This window comes from Melospiza georgiana, chromosome 5 (assembly GCF_028018845.1).
Source record: "Melospiza georgiana isolate bMelGeo1 chromosome 5, bMelGeo1.pri, whole genome shotgun sequence".
Lineage (NCBI taxonomy): Eukaryota > Metazoa > Chordata > Aves > Passeriformes > Passerellidae > Melospiza > Melospiza georgiana.
The window spans coordinates 71,985,006-71,993,872 of record NC_080434.1 but is presented as its reverse complement, the minus strand read 5'-3'; positions in this window follow the sequence as shown (position 1 = coordinate 71,993,872).

Here is an 8,867-nt window from a genome sequence, read left to right as displayed (position 1 = left end):
GCAGGAACAACAGTTCTTTATTAGGGAAGAAAATAAAAATAAAAATAAAAAATGCAGTGATGCAAACCAACCCTGCCAGAGTGAGAGCAGTCCCTGCCCCCTGTGTGTCAGGGGGTGTCCCAGCCCCATCCCAGGGGGGCTCAGCCCTCCTGCAGTGCCAGCTGTGGCTCTGCTGCAGCAGGGATCCTGCACAAGGGGGGAGTTTTCCTCTGCAGCTCCAGGGCTGCTGCAGATGGGCCTGGGCTCCCTCTGGCCGTGCAGGGCAGCAGAAAGCTGCTCCTCTGGCAATGCAGGGGGCAAAGGCTGCTGGGGTGTCCCAAACCTCAGATTGGATCCAGGCAGGAATGCTTGGCTCCTCCCCTGGGCGGAGCATCTCCCCATGGGATGCTGGGATTGGATCAGCCCTGCAGGGACACTCACTGGCCATGGACAGAAGATAATTAATAATTAATGGCCCATGAACAGCAGAGATCTCCTGGAGGGAGGGTTGGGTGTGGAAGATATAAAGAAAACTGCCCAATGAACAGCAGAGAACTGCCCCACCTCTGATGGATGGGAATAGGACACACATTGCCTTGCAATCTAGAACAGTTGCCTACTTATTAAAGCCTATCTATAGCAGATCCATCACGTCTGATGTTCTGAGACGGAGATTTACTCCTGCAATCTCATCTGCTCAGCCCAGGGCACTCCTCTGTGGCTCTGGTCTGCCCTGACATGCACAGAATCACAGAACCATAAAATGGATTGGGTTGGAAGGGACCTTGAAGATCAGTCGGTTTCAACACCCCTGCCACGGGCAGGGACACCTTCCACTAAACCAGGGTGCTCAGAGCATCATCCAAACTGGCCTTGGGCACTTCCAGGGTTGGGACAGTCACAGCATCCCTAGTAAACCTGTGCCAGGGCCTCACCAACTTCACCGTAAAGAATTTCCTCCTAACATCCAATCTAACCCTGCCTTCTCTCAGTCTGAACCCATTCCCCCTTGTTCTGCCGCTCCATGCCTTGTCAGAACTCCCTCTCCAGCTCTTTTGTAGCCCTTTAGGCACTGAAAGAGCTCCTAAGGTCTTCCCAGAGTGTCACCCTGTTCTTCTAAATTCTTCTAAGCCTTCTAATGTTCACATTTTTGAAATGGAGTTTCTCACGCACTTTTCATGTAAATAATGATTGCTTTACATTCCTTTCTAGAAGAAGAAAGAATTAATAGACTGTTGGTTTAACCACTGTAACTAAGAAGTAGCAATTTCATCCTCCAATCCATAATCACCTTTTAAAAGTCTATAAATATTAGAGTTCAGAAATAAACTGCCCTGTTTTTTACCTTAAACATCTCATCTTGTGTGTGTTGCTCATTTTGTGTCCTATTGCGACGCCGGAGCCTTCTCCTGTCCAGGTGAGCACATCCAGCTCTCTGTCTCCACAGCAGAGGTTCTCCAGCCCTCTGAGCATCTTCCTGGCCTCCTCTGGCCTGGCTCTTCTTTAAAACACTAGGCCCAAGTGATAAACGAACAAAGGGTTTCACAGCCATTTATTTAAATTACAGGCTCTGTTTTTTCATCTCTTCTGGGCTGTACAAATGGGACCAGCCTGCAGCAGGGATTGCCCTTGAAGGCACTGGATTGTCCTTTGGTGTTTGTCTCCTGCCGTGATCCCTGCGCACCATAATCCCAGATGTCCAGCGAAATCTCCCTCCCATCTTCTCCCAATTACTCAGCCTAATCCTTGCCAGCCTGTAATCAAGCCAGGCAGCCTTGTGAGGCACTAATGTGTTCTGTGATTGCAGTTTGCTTGCCAGCATTTATGACATTTGCAGACAGTGGTGAGTCATGCGAGACAAATGGTTAGTGCTATCTATTTTTTTATGTATGTATATAATTAGATTTTTCAGCATGACAGAAAAGAGCCCCTGCCCAGCTTGTCTGGAGAGCAATAAAAAGGAAAAAGAAAATTTTCTTTGGCAACTTATTTCAGCCTGACAAGTGGTTCCCTTGATAAGTTTCTCTTTTTTCCTCAGAGTTATACAATAATTTCAGCACTGTTTCTAGAAATACACAACAGAGCCAAGAACCAGGATTGTTGGAAGCAATTAAAATATGGCAGCTATTCAAATAGATCCTGTGTCCTGATAGAGCATGTAGGATATCCTGAGTTTTGTCCTCCAGTGGTTTCGTGTGTGGGTGTTTAGTGCTCTCCTCTCTCTCAGGACACTGTTTTGTGTATCAATGCTGTCTTTTCTGCCAAGATCAACAAAAGCCTTTGCAACTCTCCTTGGTGGTCTGTGCAGCAGATCTCTGGTGTCTCCTCAGTGGGATTTCTGACTGGATTTATAATTTTCTCCATCCCTCACATCCGACACGGTCTGATAGGTAACACACAGAACCAGAGGCTTTGCCTCAGACCATGATGTTGAGTCATTGTGCAGCTTTTGGCAGGCAGTGAAGGCTTAAAAAAATCTCCACTCATTTCTGATGACTCAGTTAGAGCATTTTCATATCTCTAGGGCTTGAATTTTCTGGTGGTCTTTGAATTTTCTGGAGCTCAAAGCACACACCGAGCTCAGTTGCACACTCCTGCTGCAAGCCCAGCCCAGTCTGGAAGCTTAGGAATGGAGGAGCCCATAACTAGAGAGCACTTTGGGGAACGTTACTCACTGGGGTTCAGTTTGAGGATAAAAACACCAAGGATCCTTCTGGACAAAGGGTTTCTGTTTGCACAGAACATGACAATCCTCAGGTGAAAATGCCGTGGCGTGAACACGGCAAGGAGCATGACCATGGTGAAACCCTGGGACATGCCCTGTGCAGGGAAAAACACTTTGCTTGGAAGTGCCATCAAACTTCTGGGGAGATCTCCCACACAAGTAAAAGTCATCTGCCCAACAGCTACGGGGAGATAAACAGGCCACTTCAGAGATGTGAGCGAGCAATTCCATGGGAATAGCCAGCAGATGTGTGCACACTGCAGTGTGAGCTGTCCAGGGCTCCCAGAGAGTCTCCTGATGTCCAACAGCTGTAAAAATCATGATTGCCTTCAGGAAAACTCAGGGACAGCTCCCTGGCAGCCCTGGATGCCTCTGCTCGCATTGCGGGATAGATCTGCTGGATTGGGAGCTGGTGTCAGAAAAGGGCGCTCTCAGTATCAGATCCACTATCCCCCTCTGGGATGCAATGCCCGAGGTCTCCCCAGGCAGTGGGGAAGGCTCAGCTGGAATTGCTCCCTCCCGTGTGCAGTGAGTGACACCAGAGTGTGGCTGAGGCAAAGCTGCAAAGAGCAGCTCAGACATTCCAGAGCACTCGGGAGGCAGAGCTGGGCCATTTCCTTGTCTGGATGTGCTTTTAGACCTCAGGAGCCTCGAACTCTTCTCTAGCTCAAGGGAAGATCCATGACAGAGCAGAATTTGGACACAAACCTTCACGTTCTGATTGACTCAGTTCAGTACCTGCAGCCCTGCTGTCAGCAGAGTTCTGGGGACAGCGACCAGAGGTCCCTGTGGAAAACACACATGGCTGCTTTGCACCGATGGGAAACTCACGGGGAGTGAGAGAAAAAAGGATTTGGGAACTCGTTTTCATCATCAAGTGTGGTATTCACATACTCTTTGAACAGAGAGAGACATAATTCTCCTTTTCAGGATTTTTCCTGGGGAAGGCAGTGAGAAAGCTCAGAGAGAGAAGAGGAAACAATTCTCATTTCTACCTGCTGCTCCTGTTGTTTGGCACATGTGGAATGTGTTATGGAGATTGTTTACCAAGAGTAATTTGTTAATTGGACTCTGGTGATGGTTGTTTGGGTTGATTGGCCAATATTTTGAGGATTGATTCTCTTTTTTTTAAATTCTATAATTCTGTAACTGCATATCCATCTTACTGCCTTGAATTAATGGGTGTGATGATAATAAATGTCTAATAAACTATCTCAACCTCCAGTAGCTCCCATGGATTTCACCAAGAATGTTTTGGGTCTCTCTAGCTCCCTTGATCCTGATTTTTCAGCAGTGTGACACAGGCTGCTGTTCAGCTGAGGCACACCCAGAGACATGAAGGCATTTGCAGGGTTAAAAGTGAACCAGCATAAATATTGTTGGAAAGTAGTGGGAATAGTTGTATTATTTAGGTCCAGAATATAAGTTCCATAGTGTTAAGACAGAAAAAATTAGGAGTGTATACCCCCTAGATATCCATTGGAAAGAAGATAAACCACTTTTAGGGTCTGAGGGTCAAGTGGAAGCAGCCCAGAAGAGCTGAGCCTGCCACAGGCAGCAGGAGCAATCATTTTAGGAGTGATTATGCCAAAGCAGAAAGATTACAAATCCCACCTGAAAAAGAAAATATAAATAATGAAGGAAGAGAGAGAGAGAGAGAATTTGTCAGGTAGAATTCATCAAGCACAAGGAATGGCTCAGACGCTGCAGCACATGAGATCCTGGCAAAGCACGGCCAGGGAGCAGAGCTGGCATGGTGGCACAGGGCACACCCTGAATGCAGAGTGCCAGAGCAGCCTGGCACAGGGCACAGCCCCATTGAACAGTGCCAGAGCAGCCTGGCACAGGGCACACCCTGAATGCAGTGTGCCAGAGCAGCCTGGCACAGGGCACAGCAAGCAGCGTTAGGAAAGAGCTGTTTGACTGTCTGGACAGCTCTTTGTACAGGTCCACATCTGGCTGAATCAAGCAAGCAAATGCTCCTTCCTTCCTTCCTCCTCCTCATGCTGCTGCCTTCAGAAGGGGCTGGAGCAAAAGCAGCGCTATCAGGACGGTCTGAAGCCATCGGGACAGGCTCCCCCTCAGCAGGCAAAGGAAAACACCAAAGCTGCCACCCTTCTGGGGCTGTTTGCCCCATGCCATGTGATTTACAGGTCCGTTTTATCTTCTCTGTGCATTTTGTGAATCTCTGTGCATGGTGTGCTTATCACCAGCCACAGCAGCGTCTGCACTGCTGAGCCATGAGGTGTAGATCCCACCAAGCTTCCTTGTGTCCTTCTTGGCCACACACACCACGCTGGCCTGAGCTCCTTCCCAAGGGATTTAACAGTGCTGTCCAAGTGGCCACAGAGTGTAAATGAAGCCTCAAACCATTCCTGACTATTCCCTCCACCACCTTCTTTGCCAGTTTAAGGAGCTGCCCCTCAGTGTCTGCACAAACAGCTCTCCTCCTTCTCAAACTTTTAAGATCAAGCTGCATTTGACAGGCAAAAGGATCCAAAATGTGCATTCCTATTGCCCTCCTTGTTGTAAAGGTCAGAAAGCTAAATAAACGCCATTTTCCCTCATTCCTCCCTTTCCAGGTAGCATTAAAAATATAATGTAAATATAATGAAAATATAATGTAAAACCAGAACCCCATAACCCATGAGATGACATCCCGGAATCCCTGCTTGACAATATCGTTGAATTTCCAGTAAATGTTAAATTTTGTCATGTTTTTTTCTGATGGTTTGTGACATGCTGGCAGGTGAATTGATCACATTAATACGAGTGGCTGACGCAGCATTTGCAGCACTCTGTCCAGACTACTTCTTGCTGTTTTCTCTCTCCTTTGTCATTTCTTTTGAGACCGGTGCTTTGGGAGAGCTGCAGCTCTTTGCTGTTATTCTCTACTCCATAAAAACTCAATTACTGGAGCCTGACAGCCTGCCTGGAATCCAGGAGGACGCAGCAGGGCCCAGCCAGAGGAAAGCCAGGACCCAGCTGTGCCAACCCCTGGCACCACAGACGGGGGCACAGACCCCTCCAGCCCCCAGGAACGGGCAATTAATGATAATCAGGGAATGAGGCAGCTTCCTTTGGGGGTTTTGGGCTAGATTTTACCCTGAGTTAAAGGGAAATAGGGGAAGAGAAGGGGGTTTTGGCAAGGCCAGGTGCTGGGGCTGAGCCCCATTGTCAGTCCAGGCTGGGGGATGGACAGAATGAAAGCAGCTCTGACAAAAAGGGTTTGGGGTGCCCGTCCATGGCAGGGGGGTTGGAACTGCGTGACTTTGAAAGGTCCATTCTGTGATTCTATGGGCCTGTGAAAAAGTAGGTTGTAGGAGTGTTCTATCAAAAAACCCCCCAAAAAACACCAAAACCAAAACCCGCCATAAACTAGATATTATTAAAAATCACAAGTTTCTTCTTGTTTCTGCAATTTAATACATTTTTTTATATATATATATATATATATATATATATAAAATATATTTATACATATTTAATATATTGATATATATTTAATATATTTATATATATAAATATATTAAATATATATAAATAATATATAATATAATAATATATAAATATATATTTTTATATATACTTAATATATATATTTTATAATTATGCTTTTAATATATTAATATGATACAAAATTTAATTTATTTATATGTGTATATATATATATACATATATATATATACATATATATGTATATATATATACTTTAATTCTATTTGTTGATGTTTGTCAGCAAATGGAGAAATAAAAGACCATGCTACAAGCTTTTAGGTAAAATTTCTACCCCTTTGCTTATCTTCCCTGGTCAGATGCTCCTGTTTGGTTCAGTGGCATTAAAGGAGAGAGGAAGGAGATCAGAAGGTGGCTTCAAGAGCTCAGCTTTCAAAGAGGATGGGAAACCTTTCCTTCAGGTTTGAACATTGTTCTTTTTGATCAGAAATAAAATATTTTGCTCAGATTTCAAGTTTTATTGAAACTTCTTAAAATTAAATGTAAATTAGAAGACAACTATAAACACAATAATTTAAAATATTTGCATCGAAGTTGTCAAAGCTGATTTTTCAGAAACACATGGAAGCTTATTTTGACTAAAGTAATGGAATCAATCTAACTTCACAGAAAACTCTGGTTCACACATTACTTATTTCTCCTGCTTTATAGAAAATATTTTTTTCTTATTAAAGGAAAATACAGGGAAGAGGGTGTGTTTGGCTGTAAAATAATTCTTTCTTTCTTTCTTTCTTTCTTTCTTTCTTTCTTTCTTTCTTTCTTTCTTTCTTTCTTTCTTTCTTTCTTTCTTTCTTTCTTTCTTTCTTTTTCTCTCACCCTTTCCTTTCCTTTCCTTTCCTTTCCTTTCCTTTCCTTTCCTTTCCTTTCCTTTCCTTTCCTTTCCTTTCCTTTCCTTTCCTTTCCTTTCCTTTCCTTTCCTTTCCTTTCCTTTCCCTTTCCCTTTCCCTTTCCCTTTCCCTTTCCCTTTCCCTTTCCCTTTCCCTTTCCCTTTCCCTTTCCCTTTCCCTTTCCCTTTCCCTTTCCCTTTCCCTTTCCCTTTCCCTTTCCCTTTCCCTTTCCCTTTCCCTTTCCTTCTCTCGAGAAAATCCATAATTTAAAGTATTTTAAATTAAAGAATTTATTATGTTCAAAGGGCTATTTCTGAAGCAATAAATATGACACAAAATGACCCAAACATGCTCTTCCATCACAGTTTGTGTGTTAATATCACAGACAAGCCTGAAACCTGAGAGGCCGATTGCCAGCCAGGAGCGGAGCTATTCCAGGGAGAGGACAATAAATCTGAGTTTCTTTACTTTCCACCAACCCTGATCAAGAGAAAATCCATTGAAAAACTCATTGAAAAAAATTCTCCAGGGTCATTTTCGGTGGTGGGTGAAGCCAAATTTCAAAACCTTTGCACTAGTCTTTGGAAAACAAATGGAAAAGGAGCCCGACGTGCTGATGGCAGCCGTTCAGAGTGAAGAGCTGATGCCTTTGAGCAGGATTTGGAGGTTGTGTTTGGCAGGAGCCATGGCTGAGGGTTACACCCGCCCTCCTTTGTGTGGGACATTCCCCCAGCACCCAAAGAACCCCATTTTCACACCTGAGCTCCCCGAGGAGCCTGGACCGAGAATGGGATTGGGACCAGCACTGGTCCTGCCCAGGGCAGCTCAGCCTAAAGAACCCTCTGCCAGCTCCCAAAATCCACCCCAGCCCTCCCAACCCTCCCAAAATCAATCCCAGCCCTACCAAAATCCATCCCAACCCTCCCAAAATCCATCCCAGCCCTCCGAACCCTCCCAAAATCCATCCCAGCCCTCCCCAAATCCATCCCAGCCCTCCCAAAATCCATCCCAGCCCTCTCCAAATCTATCCCAACCCTCCCCAAATCCACCCCAGCCCTCCCAACCCTCCCAAAATCAATCCCAGCCCTACCAAAATCCATCCCAGCCCTCCCAAAATCCATCCCAGCCCTCCCCAAATCCATCCCAGCCCTCCCAACCCTCCCAAAATCCATCCCAGCCCTACCAATCCTCCCAACCCTACCAAAATCCATCCCAACCCTACCAAAATCCATCCCAGCCCTCCCAACCCTCCCAAAATCCATCCCAGCCCTCCCAACCCTCCCAAAATCCATCCCAACCCTCCCAAAATCCATCCCAACCCTCCCAAAATCCATCCCAGCCCTCCCAAAATCCATCCCAGCCCTCCCAACCCTCCCAAAATCCATCCCAGCCCTCCCCAAATCCATCCCAACCCTCCCAAAATCCATCCCAGCCCTACCAATCCTCCCAAAATCCATCCCAGCCCTCCCAGCCCTCCCAAAATCCATCCCAACCCTACCAAAAGCCATCCCAGCCTTCCCAACCCTCCCCAGATCCACCCTAACCCTGCCATCCTCGTGGAGTGGCACAGCAGGGCTGGTCAGGGGACATCTCACCAACCTCGTTCCACAGGTTCCTTTTCCCAGCCCGGGATTTTTCGGATTTTTCCCGTTTAGTTTGTGAACAAACCACCCTGTTTGGCAACAGGGCAGCCAAACCCACGGAACGCCTCTTATTTTTTATTATTATTATTATTGTTGTTGTTTTCGTGCATCGGGTCACCCGCGGCTGCCGAGGGGGAGTGGGGAGGGCTGGTTTGGAAGCGGGAGAGCGGAGAGCAG